The sequence below is a fragment of the Parasteatoda tepidariorum genome, chromosome 7, assembly GCF_982258835.1.
Source record: "Parasteatoda tepidariorum strain Cologne lab strain chromosome 7, Ptep-v5.0, whole genome shotgun sequence".
NCBI lineage: Eukaryota > Metazoa > Arthropoda > Arachnida > Araneae > Theridiidae > Parasteatoda > Parasteatoda tepidariorum.
In genome coordinates this window covers 77,116,580-77,128,774 of record NC_141761.1, presented here as the reverse complement: position 1 = coordinate 77,128,774, position 12,195 = coordinate 77,116,580, and the positions used below count along the sequence as shown (strand labels likewise).

Genomic DNA, 12,195 nt, shown 5'->3' with positions numbered 1-12,195 from the left:
TTAAGAACTGAGAAAAATTTCAGACTATCAATATATAATAATACTTCTTAAATAAATATAATCAGTTAATCCAAACCAAACCTGGAAATATTCTTAATTGCAGCATAAAAAAGAGAACGGTATTTTTTTAGTATATTTAAATTAACAGTATAAAGGTTCATAAAGTTATATCTTTTTATGAAAGACAACATTAGTTGGAACAAAATAAAGTTTGAATAACCGAAAAAATATAACTGCAGGAAAATTATGCTTTTAAATTTAGTATGAAATTCATGTTAGTTATCTTACATAATTCGTTGCCTTTGATTGTCCAAGCTTAAGTGAATTAAAGTAAAAAAGTTAGGATTACGTTGGAATGATTACCACAGCTTCTGTGTTTCTGATGAAAAATTAATTTTCTAAATAATAAATTTTTACCTTTGTTAACATTCATCAATTCAGGCTTTTACAGGGCAGATTTATTGGGCACTTTTTAAGGGGCTCAATATTAGGTGGGCCAACGTTGCTCCCACAGTAAGGACAGATAGTACAGAGAATGAAAGAACATCCATGCCTTGCCCGGGATTCGAACCCAGAGACTTTCTGATGCAAGGCCCGTTCCCTGGCCCCTACACAGTCTAATCGGCTTTTCGAAATATCTAAAATTTATCAAATTATAATTAACTGAATATTCTAATACTTTTCTTAATGTCTCATAATTATCCGAATGGTATCCTAAATTCTTAAAGATTTCCTAAATAATTTATGATTACCTGAATACCTCATAATAATCTCAATATCTAATAATTATTTAAATATCTATTAATTGTCTGAATTTCTAATAATTATCTGTTGTCTAAAATATAAAAGTATAGCATTCTACTTTAAATATTTTGAGATGCTTAGATTATCTTCGGTAAAAATCGAATGACAATAATAACCTGTCCAAGACTCAATTACACATTAGACTGATAAAACACATGGAAACAGGTGGTATGACCCAGTATTCCCACGTGAAGAGTTACATTTCTTCGGTTGCCCTCAGTATAAAATTAGCAAAAATTATGAGATAATATTCACCGATAAAATATTTATAATTAATTTAAAAGGTATTTATCAGTTATATTTATAATCCTTTTTTATGTTCTTAGCAATTATGAAGTTTCAGATTTTGTTTATTAATTCCAAGTAAATTCAAACTAAAAGCTGTGTTATTTTTAATATCGAAATTTTATTTTACCTAATTTTACTTAATTATCTTTTTTTTGTAACATTTGATTATAAGCTTATTTAAATCGATATATTAATTATTTAACGGTTGTAAAATTATTTAACTGAAAACAAATAACATTTACTTATTTACAGTTATTATTTTAAAAGCTTCAATTAAATTTGGGTCCAATCAACATATACAATTAAAATTATGAATATATGATTGCAAAATATTATAAGTGAACTTTTTTGTACTATTACTAAATTATATCTTGTGAGAAAAAAAAATGTTAACGAGTTTTTAAAGTAACTTAAAATTAAAAATTCAAGAAGAAAATTGTAAATGAAATTGTAATGGTAAGGGACAAAAACTAATCGATATAAATTTTATTTCTATTGAATCAAGAACTAAATTTGTGAAACTAAATCTGTGAAACCAAATCTGTGTTAACACAGCAAAACATTTTTAAATCTTTCAGTTGAATACTTTTCAATTTATATCTAACAATCTATTCATCATGAAAAAAAACAAAAACTAAAAACATGGGTAGGGTGAAGGAAATTATCTGGGGGGTTAACCCCTTAATTGAATTTCTGTGCAACATCTGCAAGAATACTTGCTTTAAAAAAATTTCTTTTAATTGAATTAAAAATTTTCTTGAATTGTAATAATTAAAGAACCTAAATTACCATTTAAATAAGGTAGGTAGGCTTCGTTTATTACCGACATTATAGGCACGTAAAACTTTTTAATTACTTTGTTCTGATAATTAAAGATGTTAAATTTATTAAAAAATTAATCAAAATTTTTTTTAAAAAAAATGTACATTTAATTAAATTTGCGAACGGCAAAGCAGATATAAATTTTGCATTTCATTTAACACTCTAATCTCATTAGTAATAGTTTTAATCTAAACAAATTAGTTATTCCTAGAATCTTTCGAACTCGCAAATTAAATTAATTTTACTAATTAATCTGGCATAAAAAAGAACCCAATGACTTGAATAAAGTAATTTTAAAAAAAAAGTAACCTGCATATTTGAGTAAAAAAAGATCAAAGGAATCTACGAACAAGAATTTTTTTTTCTCCGTCAAATGCGTTTTTATGCATTTATTTCTTAGAAATAATTATATTTTTTTATAAAGAATAAAAGAATTGTTTCATTTTTCCTAAGGCGAAACACATAATAAACATAAAATCATCTTTAGGACGAAAAATGAGTATTCTCTACATTTAGTACTCTTGCATACAGTTTTTTTTTCTTTGCTCATTTATATAAAGTATTTTAATGTTCTCTCATTATGAGTTCTCAATTATTAACTTTTCCCCTAAGTATAAAACAATTTTTGACATAAGGCTTACATTTCTCGGAAAAATTATAGTTAATGACGCCGCATAAATTTTAATGTTTTCTGCTACTCGTGTGATTCTCGGACATAATTTAGATAAAAACAGAGCTAAAGAATAATTGTTTATATTATATCCTGTTGAAACAGCAAAAAACTTCATTACTCATTCAGTTTACTATAAAATGTTTTTACGGGTGTTCAAAATTGTGTAAATTTACCCAAAATGAGTAATTTAAAAAATGAAAGTTTAATATAATTCCGACTATCGTTTTTGATTATTGAATTTGCAGCTATTTTTACACAGTTAAATTTTTCTGTTTAAATCTTATTTGATATTCTTATTTGATTATTGTTTAAAAATTATATATAAATTCAAAATGTGTATAAATTTTAAACAAATCTCATTCAATGAGTCATTGTGTTTAAAAGTGTTTTTAAGAGTTAATAAGTGTAAGGTTTTAAGCAAGACTTGAGTGATTTTAAGTCAATTAGCCATAAAGTTTAGACATTAGTGTTTCTTTGTGAAAAACAAGGATTTTGTCTCTATTTTCTAGCCGCAAATTCCTAATTGATTCCTAAATGTTCCCCTTAATCACCCAACTATAATTTTCGCAGCCCCTTACATTCATTTTATTTTATTTTATAAAAGTCGTTGAACAGCCGACACAATTATGAGTTTATGATTACCAATGTTCAAATCCGTAGCCTTGTAATTTTGAGCCCAATCCCTGAGACAAGGAAGCTTCTGGCTCAATTATCGAGAGAATGAAATCCAAGGAAAACTCCCCCGGTTTGCCTATCAGCAACGAGGAATTCATGTCAGCTGTTCTAATTTTAACGTTCGCACCATTGTTGGTTTAATATATGGTCGAAAAATGCTTTCTGAGTTTATTGTCGATTTTTATAGCCAAATGCACTTGTAACCTTCCTTCACTATTAAAACATTCAAAAAATTAGAGTTGGTTCCTATATTCATGCAAAATAAATGCCGTACAGATAGTAAATAAATTGCAATTATTTTTAAAAAATGAAATTTACTCTAATGAAAATTTTTTATGTGAAACTTCATTCAAATTACGGATGAAATTAAAGCAATAAGTCCACAATAATTACTTAAAATTTTAAAACAATCACAGTGTTTCGAACTGTTTTTAACTAATATTTTAAACAAAAAATATTTAATGAGTTTTTATAGTAACCAAAAATTAAGTAAATGTTTCAAAAAAAAAAAGTTTTAAATGAAGTTCATACAGTCATAAGAACTTATTCAGTTTAAACTTTATTCTAAAAGAACAAGAAAAAATAAATCTTTCGAACCAAATCCTAGTTAATACAATAAAAATTATACAGTGCAACTGTTAGTAGTACAAAAAAAATCGACTGCATCAATCATAAGGGTTGGAGAGCCAATCGAGTAAGAGGCAGATTCCTTTAATTCGCAAAGAAAACTATCAAAGCATTTTATGAAATAAAAAAGACCACTCATTAAATGAAATTGTTTTATCTTAAAACACAAAATATTAAAATAGTTTTTAATTGCATAGATCGTAAATTATAAATAACATGTTAAAACTCGAAAAGTGATGTAATTAAACTCGGTCAATGAAAGTTCTTAAATTAAAAAGTATTTATAAGGTTAATTTAAAGGAATTATAAGCCTTTTTTAAAAGCCTGTTGCCAAAAATCTTAAAAGCTCAAGCATTTTAGAATGATAAAGTGAACCGAATTTGAAAGCTTCATTTTTCAAAAAGAATGCTTAAGCTTTTCATCAAAAGGGTACGTCTTGTCTGAAATATCGAAGACTTTAAATAACGATAGAAAAATTTCATCGTCTCCGTAAACAGAAGAGAGAAAATGCTTCTTTCAATACAAACACTTTTAAAGTTTTGCTTTAAGCGGATTATATTACCTAAAATGAAATAATCAAAATCGTAGTTTAAAGCAACTACGAAACAAAGAAATTAGCGAGCGTAATAAAATTCATGAAATGCTTGAAAGCAAAATTAAGGATAGTATTTTAATTTCAATTCAATTAATTTCAATAAATTGCATGTTTAGCTATTTGCTATTGGATAATAATGGAGTAAAAAAGTACAATTTGTTAAATTACAATCTTTTATGGAATTCAAAAAGAAAGCTATTAGACAAAGTTTATTTTCCGATATTGATGCCAACAAAAATTTTCTATAACTGTAAGATAGTGCTGTTGTAGTTAATTTACGTCGCACTAGAGCTGCACAATGGGCAATTGGTGACGGTCTGAGAAACATCCCTGAGGATGATCCGAAGACATGCCATCACAATTTTGATCCTCTGCATAGGGGATGGCACCCCCGCTTCGGTAGCCCGACGACCTGCACGCGAAGTCGAGCACTTTACGGTAGAACAGTTCAACGAGGACCGATACCGCACACCTTCGGTCCCTACACAGACTGATCCAAGTGGTCACCCACCCGCACACTGACCACAGCCAGTCATGCTTGACTTCGGTGATCTGCTGGGAACCGTGTCTTATTAACGATCAGTCCACTGCGGTACTGTAAAATAGTGATTTACTCTGAAACAAAAACAATGTGAATAACGAAAGAATAAAGGTAATAAAACAGACATACCCCTTATAATTTCGATTCAACAGAAGAAAAAAATCCTCCTCAGTGTCTAAACACTAAAAAATAAAAATTTTCGGATGTTTAGAAACTGAACATCTTCAAACAATACAAAACCTAGAACTATATATATCTTTTTAGGTGTTTTGACACTGAACTGAGAAAAATTCAGAGTCTAACACTGAAACTTGGAATTTAGAGATTCAACTTTTTTCAAGATCTAAACACAAAACAAGGTTCTTGCTTGCTGAACGGAAACTATAGTACGCCCATTTCTATACTTTTAGAAAATGCTCTTTTCCCGACTAAAATCTTAAAAGTTGAGCTTTAAACGGATGATAAGACCTAAAATAAAATAATCAAAATCGTAATTTGATTACTAGTAGAAGAAATTACTAGTAGGATTAGTCCATGGCTTGCTTGAAGGTAAAATTAAGGACAGTATTCTAGTTTAAATTAAACTTATTTTAACAAATTTGATGTTTAGTTATTTGATATAGGTGAATAAGGAAGTAAACAAAATAAAATTTGATAAATTACAAAGTTTTATGGATTTAAAAGAGGAAACTATATTGATAAAAGTTGATTTTTTGTTAATAATGGAAACAGAAATATAATTATCGCGTACTATGTAGACACAGTCATTAACTACAAAGCAAAAAAAACGTTAATAAAGCATAAATAAATGTACAGAAATGAACTATACTATTCATTCATAAAAAGAATCTTCGTCGGTTTCGAAACAAAAAAACATTTTTTAGTGTAAAGACACTAAAAATCCTCAACAAGCTAGCAAAACTCATTTAATGACACTTCAAGGAAAATAAAGTTAATGAGCATTTTTTAAAGAACTTTATTCTTCAAAACAAGATGAAAATTCTATTTAAGGCAAACTGTAAATCTACCATTCAAAGTACCAAAAATGATAACAATTTTGACAATGAGTAGCAGTTAAGTTAATGAGAAAAGGGGGAAAATAATATTAAAAATTATAATCGTTATTAAGATGCGTATTTAAATATTACAGCAGAAAGAGTTACCTAAAAGTTTACATTACAATTCAGTTAATAGAAAAGCTCATAAGAAGGAATAAAGTAGGAAATTTGGAGATAAATAAAATGGAAAAGATTTTAAGCCTCTAATATTAATGTGTTAAATCAAAGTATTTGTCAGTTTCTAGTAAATAAAGACTGATTTTCAGATAAATATTAAGAAGAAAAACTGACTATTAATTATTTTTAAAAATGTGTTTCAGTCAAAATACAAATCTTTTTTTTTAATTTCTGTATGTTAAACATTCCAGAAAAATTTTACTACTTATTGAAAAATTTATTTTAAGCAGATATTCTGAACTATTTAAATTTAGATTCACACAATAGTGTCTCACATGAGAATTTTTACATCTGCCAAAAATAAAAACAGCTTGTCAAGTTTTTGTATTTTTTGAATTTTTTTTTTCAATCCAAATTATTCTTGAAAAAATTTATTTTTAATTTTAAAGTAATTGTCTTTCCCATAACTTCTTTTTTCCCTATCATTCCAGTTTCAACACCGAGATGCCTTTTTTTATTTAAGATACGATAATTCAAGGCAAAATATTTGCATTTAAATATGACTTCAGAAATTCTGGTGCATTTTGCTTCTCGAAAAGAACGTAATGACTCCTACACAGAATACTTTTGTGAGACTGGAAACAAAACAGAAAAATTTCGCAGTAAAAGTTTAATCATTTTCATTTCGAAAAACAAATTATTCATCACATGAAATGACATTACTTCGCAGTTACATTTGAATAAAATTGCACACTACGAGCCATTATATGCATACCTAAAAAATTTACTTTCATTTTTGACTCACTTTTTGTTCATTAGTGTTATTTTGCCATGAAGGTACCCATTTTTTGACATTACTGAGAAAAATTCGTGCGAGTTCCAAAATGACCTTTTTTCACTTGAGAAAAGGACTGGCACTAGGTGAAATTTAAAAAGAAATACTTTTACATAGTAAAAACACACGTAAGCTAAGTTAAAAACAATCACAGAAACCAATAAAAAAAACAGTAATTTACGTTAAAAATTGTCTCTTTATTTTGATGAATTTGATTTTCGTTTATCATTTTAATTCATTTCGATGACGATTTAGGAAATATAACATTTCGAATTCTAACTTATTTTATTCCATATTCCTAAAATTATACTATTAACCATGTGCACAGATATTTTTTTATATAATGTTATTAGGTTACTAGTTTTTCAAACTTTATGAATAATATTTTCCGATGACGAAATTTTTTTTAAATATTGAATAAATATTGATTTTATATTGTAATACTGCCTTAAAAATCTATAATTAGTAGCTCTTTTTTTTAAACAATAAAGTACAGCAGCATGTATTGATGATAAATTATCAGGGTCTCCAAAAATGAACGACAGTTTGAAAAATTCAATAAAATAAAAGCAGAAGGATATTAAAAGTTTATCGCCTTCATCATAGAAGGAGAAAAAAAATTCAGATAAAATTACAATACTGTATGGGAATAAAAAATTTTGTATTTTAATACTGCATGGCAATTACATTAAAAAATTCCGTTCAAATGACAAAAACACTGATTTCCAAAATTATAGTTTTTAATACCACAAATTTATTTAAAAATACAAAACTGAGAAGAGAATTTAACCAAATAAATGCTTTTTATGCCATTCTCTGAGGAATCATAATAAAATTATCAGATTTACCTCATTTACTAGATTTTATCACACAATATGAAATCATATTTTATTGCTAATTTTACCAAAATAATTACCTAAGTGTTTCATAAAAATTGCCGAGATTATTGATGTTTCCATAGAGTCGGTAACTTTTACCATATTCTGGTAGTTTCAGCAATAAATTTTTTCTGAGCCTAGGAAAGAGCATGCATCCTCACAATCGTTTCCCTATTACCAATACTTCTGCAATAATTCGTACTGCTAACTGTAGTTAACTGAAAATAATATTTTTTTCCTCATACCGTACATTTTCAACTAAAATATTTCGAGAGCATCTATAAATGTTAGTCATTATTGCTCCCAGTTATTGCTATGTAATCAATTTTTCATGTCTCAGATTTGTAATACCTAGTTCATTAAATTATGAAAAGCATAAAATTAAATATTTGTAAATTAATATATAAAATATAGTTGTACGTGGCTAATTTTACTGTTGTTTAACCAAACCAATTTTACTGAGCGATTTAACGATAGCTATATCTGAAAATTAAATAGTGGCTTTGCACCACCATCACGCTTGCAGACGCAAATGCAGTTGCAAGACACAGACTTCTGCCCCATTCCTTCAGAAAACCCCTCATCACTGACTTTGATTGTTCCAGAATCTTAACATCAACAATTACAAGATTAATAACAAACCACTTTAAAGGGATAAAAAATTCTTCCCGACAAAATAAGAACTTATATTCCCTGCAAGAACTGCACCGACATCCAGCTTACCCCGGATCACATTCTCGAGTGCCCTTACCCCATATGTTTTATAACTGGGTATGGTGCCACTGGCTTCAGAACTTCGTGAGATCCTCTACAGTAATGATGCATTGGAGCTTGCGGATGCAGTTTTGAAGACACACGAGACCATTTAATTGTCCATGGACGCGATGAAAAAATAAATAAAAATAGTGGCTTCTGTATACTTTTTCTAATTTATTTAGACTTCAGACTTTTGAGAAATAAGTTTTGTTTGAGGGGAGGGGGATAATTTCCTTTCTCCTAATTTTACTTAACTGATTTGTAATTCATAGGTAAATATTTTTTATATTTTGGGCAATTCCACGGAAGTGTCAACTTTTAAGTGAAAATTTTTTTTTTATGAATTGCATATTTTAATTTTAAAAATATGTTCAAAAATAGCCAAAGTCTACATATTGCCGTTTCATTTTTGATAATTTTAAATTTTTTGAATCTGGCAGCATTCTAAGGTAATCACATGGCTGACAAGTGAATTGTTCACATTTGTGCTCAAATTGTTTTCTTGAAAAATACTTATAAAATAAAAGAAATGTATCTTTCTTTTGCAATATTTTGATAAAAATATGCATATAGAACAAAATGTAAACATTTTAAGTTTAATATATAAAATAAAAGTAACTTCTTTTACGTCATTCCGTCACATGTCTTAATAATGCATAAATTTCCTGAGAACGAAGATAAGATGTGACATTGGCAAGCTAGATATAAAACCTCTTCAGAGACAACCTAATTTTCAAGCTGTTGAAATTTTTACTAATTCTTACATAAATATTAATCCTGTTTATCTGTTACATTCTGTTTATCATTTACATATTAATAAAACATTTTTTAAATGAAGGCTTTCTTCTACTAAACTTTTTGTCATTCCGTCACGGTCATTCCGTCACAGCAAATAGATGTTAATAACTGCTAGCCAACCTGAGGTTAATTTTCCAAATTCACATTTTATATTGCTTACACATTATACTAAAAGTATAAAATAGTTCAGAAAAATAATAGCTGCAAAATTCGCAGAAGCTACCAGTTCTAAGCGGCATGCCAAAAGCTTGGTTGCCAAAATGTCATTCCGTCACGCAAATAAAAAGTTCGTAAAATTAAAAGTAAAAAAGATAGAAAATCCTATTTTTTTAGTTTATGAAGCGCATTATGCCAATAATAATGATATGCATGAGAAAAAAAAAATTCTATTTGAAATTAGATACATAGAAACTTCAATTAATTGTTATTTTGCAAGTCAAAATGTCATTCCGTCACATATGGAATTGCCCTTTGGCACACACAGCAAACAAATACTTATTATTCTCCCTTTTAACGTAATAAATATCTGAAACTCAGATAAATTTTAATTTCATCTATTATCAAATGGTCTGGAATGAATTAGGAGTAAAGACATTGTTTCCCTATCAAGGCAAGGCAACCTACTTGTTGACCACCTTGCTTTACCTGCTGAAAACCTTTTGAACAGGCGAGTTCAGATACTCTTTACAACCCCTATCACTCTTTGTACAGACTTACATTCCTTAGTGATTGATAAATAGGGAAAGGGATATTAAATAGTACCTATAAGTTATTAAGGTATTCCCTAAATAAAAGGGAATAACTTAATTACACAGTTAAATAAACCTATTTACCCTAGTTCTACGAAGAATCAATATACGACACTTAAGAAATGAACCAGAAAATGATCATTTTATGATCATTGTCCTTGGATCTCTGATCATCATAGTTGATCATTGAACTTAAGTTGACGCTGAATGGACTGGAACTTGGATTTGTTTAGGAGAAGTAGAGGGAGTCGTGGTACAGGTTGTATGCTCAAAAACAAGAAAAAGACGAAGTGAAAGCAAACCCATCCCCATGCTACCTCCTATTAACTACCCAAGACAAAATTTTTAATGGTTTTTCTTCTACGGACCATCATGAATATGATGGTAGCCATCATGGAGCTTCAATAAAAAACCGTCTTATTTCTAAATGATACAATCAGGACTGACCATTACCTCCTATTAAGAATTGGAATAAATTTACGTTGGACCAACATGAACATAATCAACATGGTATGATGGTATTTTTTGATGGCCGAACAAAAAAAATCATCAGGAACTAACATATTTTGTTAGTTTCCAACTCATATTCCATCAAAAATCTTAATTCCTGATGGGACCATTAAGATTAGCCATCACCTCATGTTAGTAATAAGAACAATTATTTGTTGGTCCAACATAAACAAAACAAGCATACTTTGATATTTTACAAAGATCCAACAAAAACATGTATCAGGAACCAACACATTTTGTTGGTTTCTAACTTATATTCCATCAAAAACCATCTACATTTCTGATGGCACCATAAAAACTGACCATCACCCTCCTTTTTTTGTACTTTTCTATTTCGAAGTGTTAACAATTATTCTTTTTACAATTAATTAACACGTAAAAAAATACACATTTTAAAATTCTTGGTCTCAGGTATCATTAAAATTCAAATCCCATGTACAAAAACAAAATCTCTATCGCAAGGTTTTGGTTTACCCACGATCTAGAAGATATGAAATTAAGTTATAAAAAGTAAAGAGGAACAGTGGCTTCCCAATACATTTGAATTCTCTGAAGCGCCAAGTGTAATAATCTTACGTGCCATACTTAGAGCATGGATGCAAACCCCTGCATTAAAAATATCTCGAGTCAAATACCAAATATGTTTGATCGGTATATTGCTGATCGAGTGGTAATGAGTGATAGACTTCCTTTCAATGGTTGACATATCTAGAAGTTTCCTGGCTGCTATGCTAGCCGTAAGAAGTTTTAGCGATTTTCCCCTTAATACAATTCAAATACTGCAAAAATAAAACACTTCTGTCGAAAGCAAGTGTATCCAAATCCAAGACTATGGAGTTAAGTACTAAAAAGTAGCTAACACACTGACTGATTGGATATTAAAGTCAGTTTAAAGATATAATACTAGTTGAAAATTGACAAATCTATTTTACACTTAATTATCATAAATAAATTTCAAGCACTAAAACAAACTGTATTAGCAAAAGAAGCAAGGCAATTTAACAAAAAAAGTAAAAAGACACTTCATAAATAATACGTAACTAAAAACTGGTAGAGTAATGTTTAATAATAATAATACTAACTAATAACACTGGTAATAATTCATACTAACTAGAGTAGTAATTTAATAATGGTTTTACAGTAAATTCAAACTTTGTTTTACAAAGAAAAACTTTTGCAATAAAATATGTGATAAGTTTAAAAAAATAAGAAAAATTTTTTTAAAGGAAAATATCAGTCCTTTTTTTCACGTAATTCTTGTTTTTATTTTAAAGCCTCCACACTTTTTACGCATTTTAATGGTAAACAAAATTACGTTTATTTTATTTCCTTATTTCATATTTTAATTTGGATAGCTTTCATATGAAAAATAATTTCATTTTATTTTATTGAGTAGTAGAGACATTTAATAAGCTTGTAGAAAAAAGTAACTAAAATAATTCAAAAACGTGGAATAATTTTTTTACTTC

General features: G+C 28.3%; 1 protein-coding gene across 2 annotated transcripts in view; it reads right to left on the bottom strand.

Moving 5' to 3' along the window:
• LOC107457579 (uncharacterized) overlaps nt 1–12,195 on the bottom strand; it is a 316,616-nt gene that overhangs the window by 230,965 nt on the left and 73,456 nt on the right. Inside the window, exon 2 of one of the 2 annotated variants that reach the window (XM_087168089.1) lies at nt 5,155–5,207. The exons of the other annotated variant lie outside the window; for it this stretch is intronic. The gene's annotated coding sequence lies outside the window, so the exon portion shown is untranslated. The remainder of the gene's footprint in view (nt 1–5,154; nt 5,208–12,195) is intronic. 2 annotated transcript variants of the gene reach the window in all.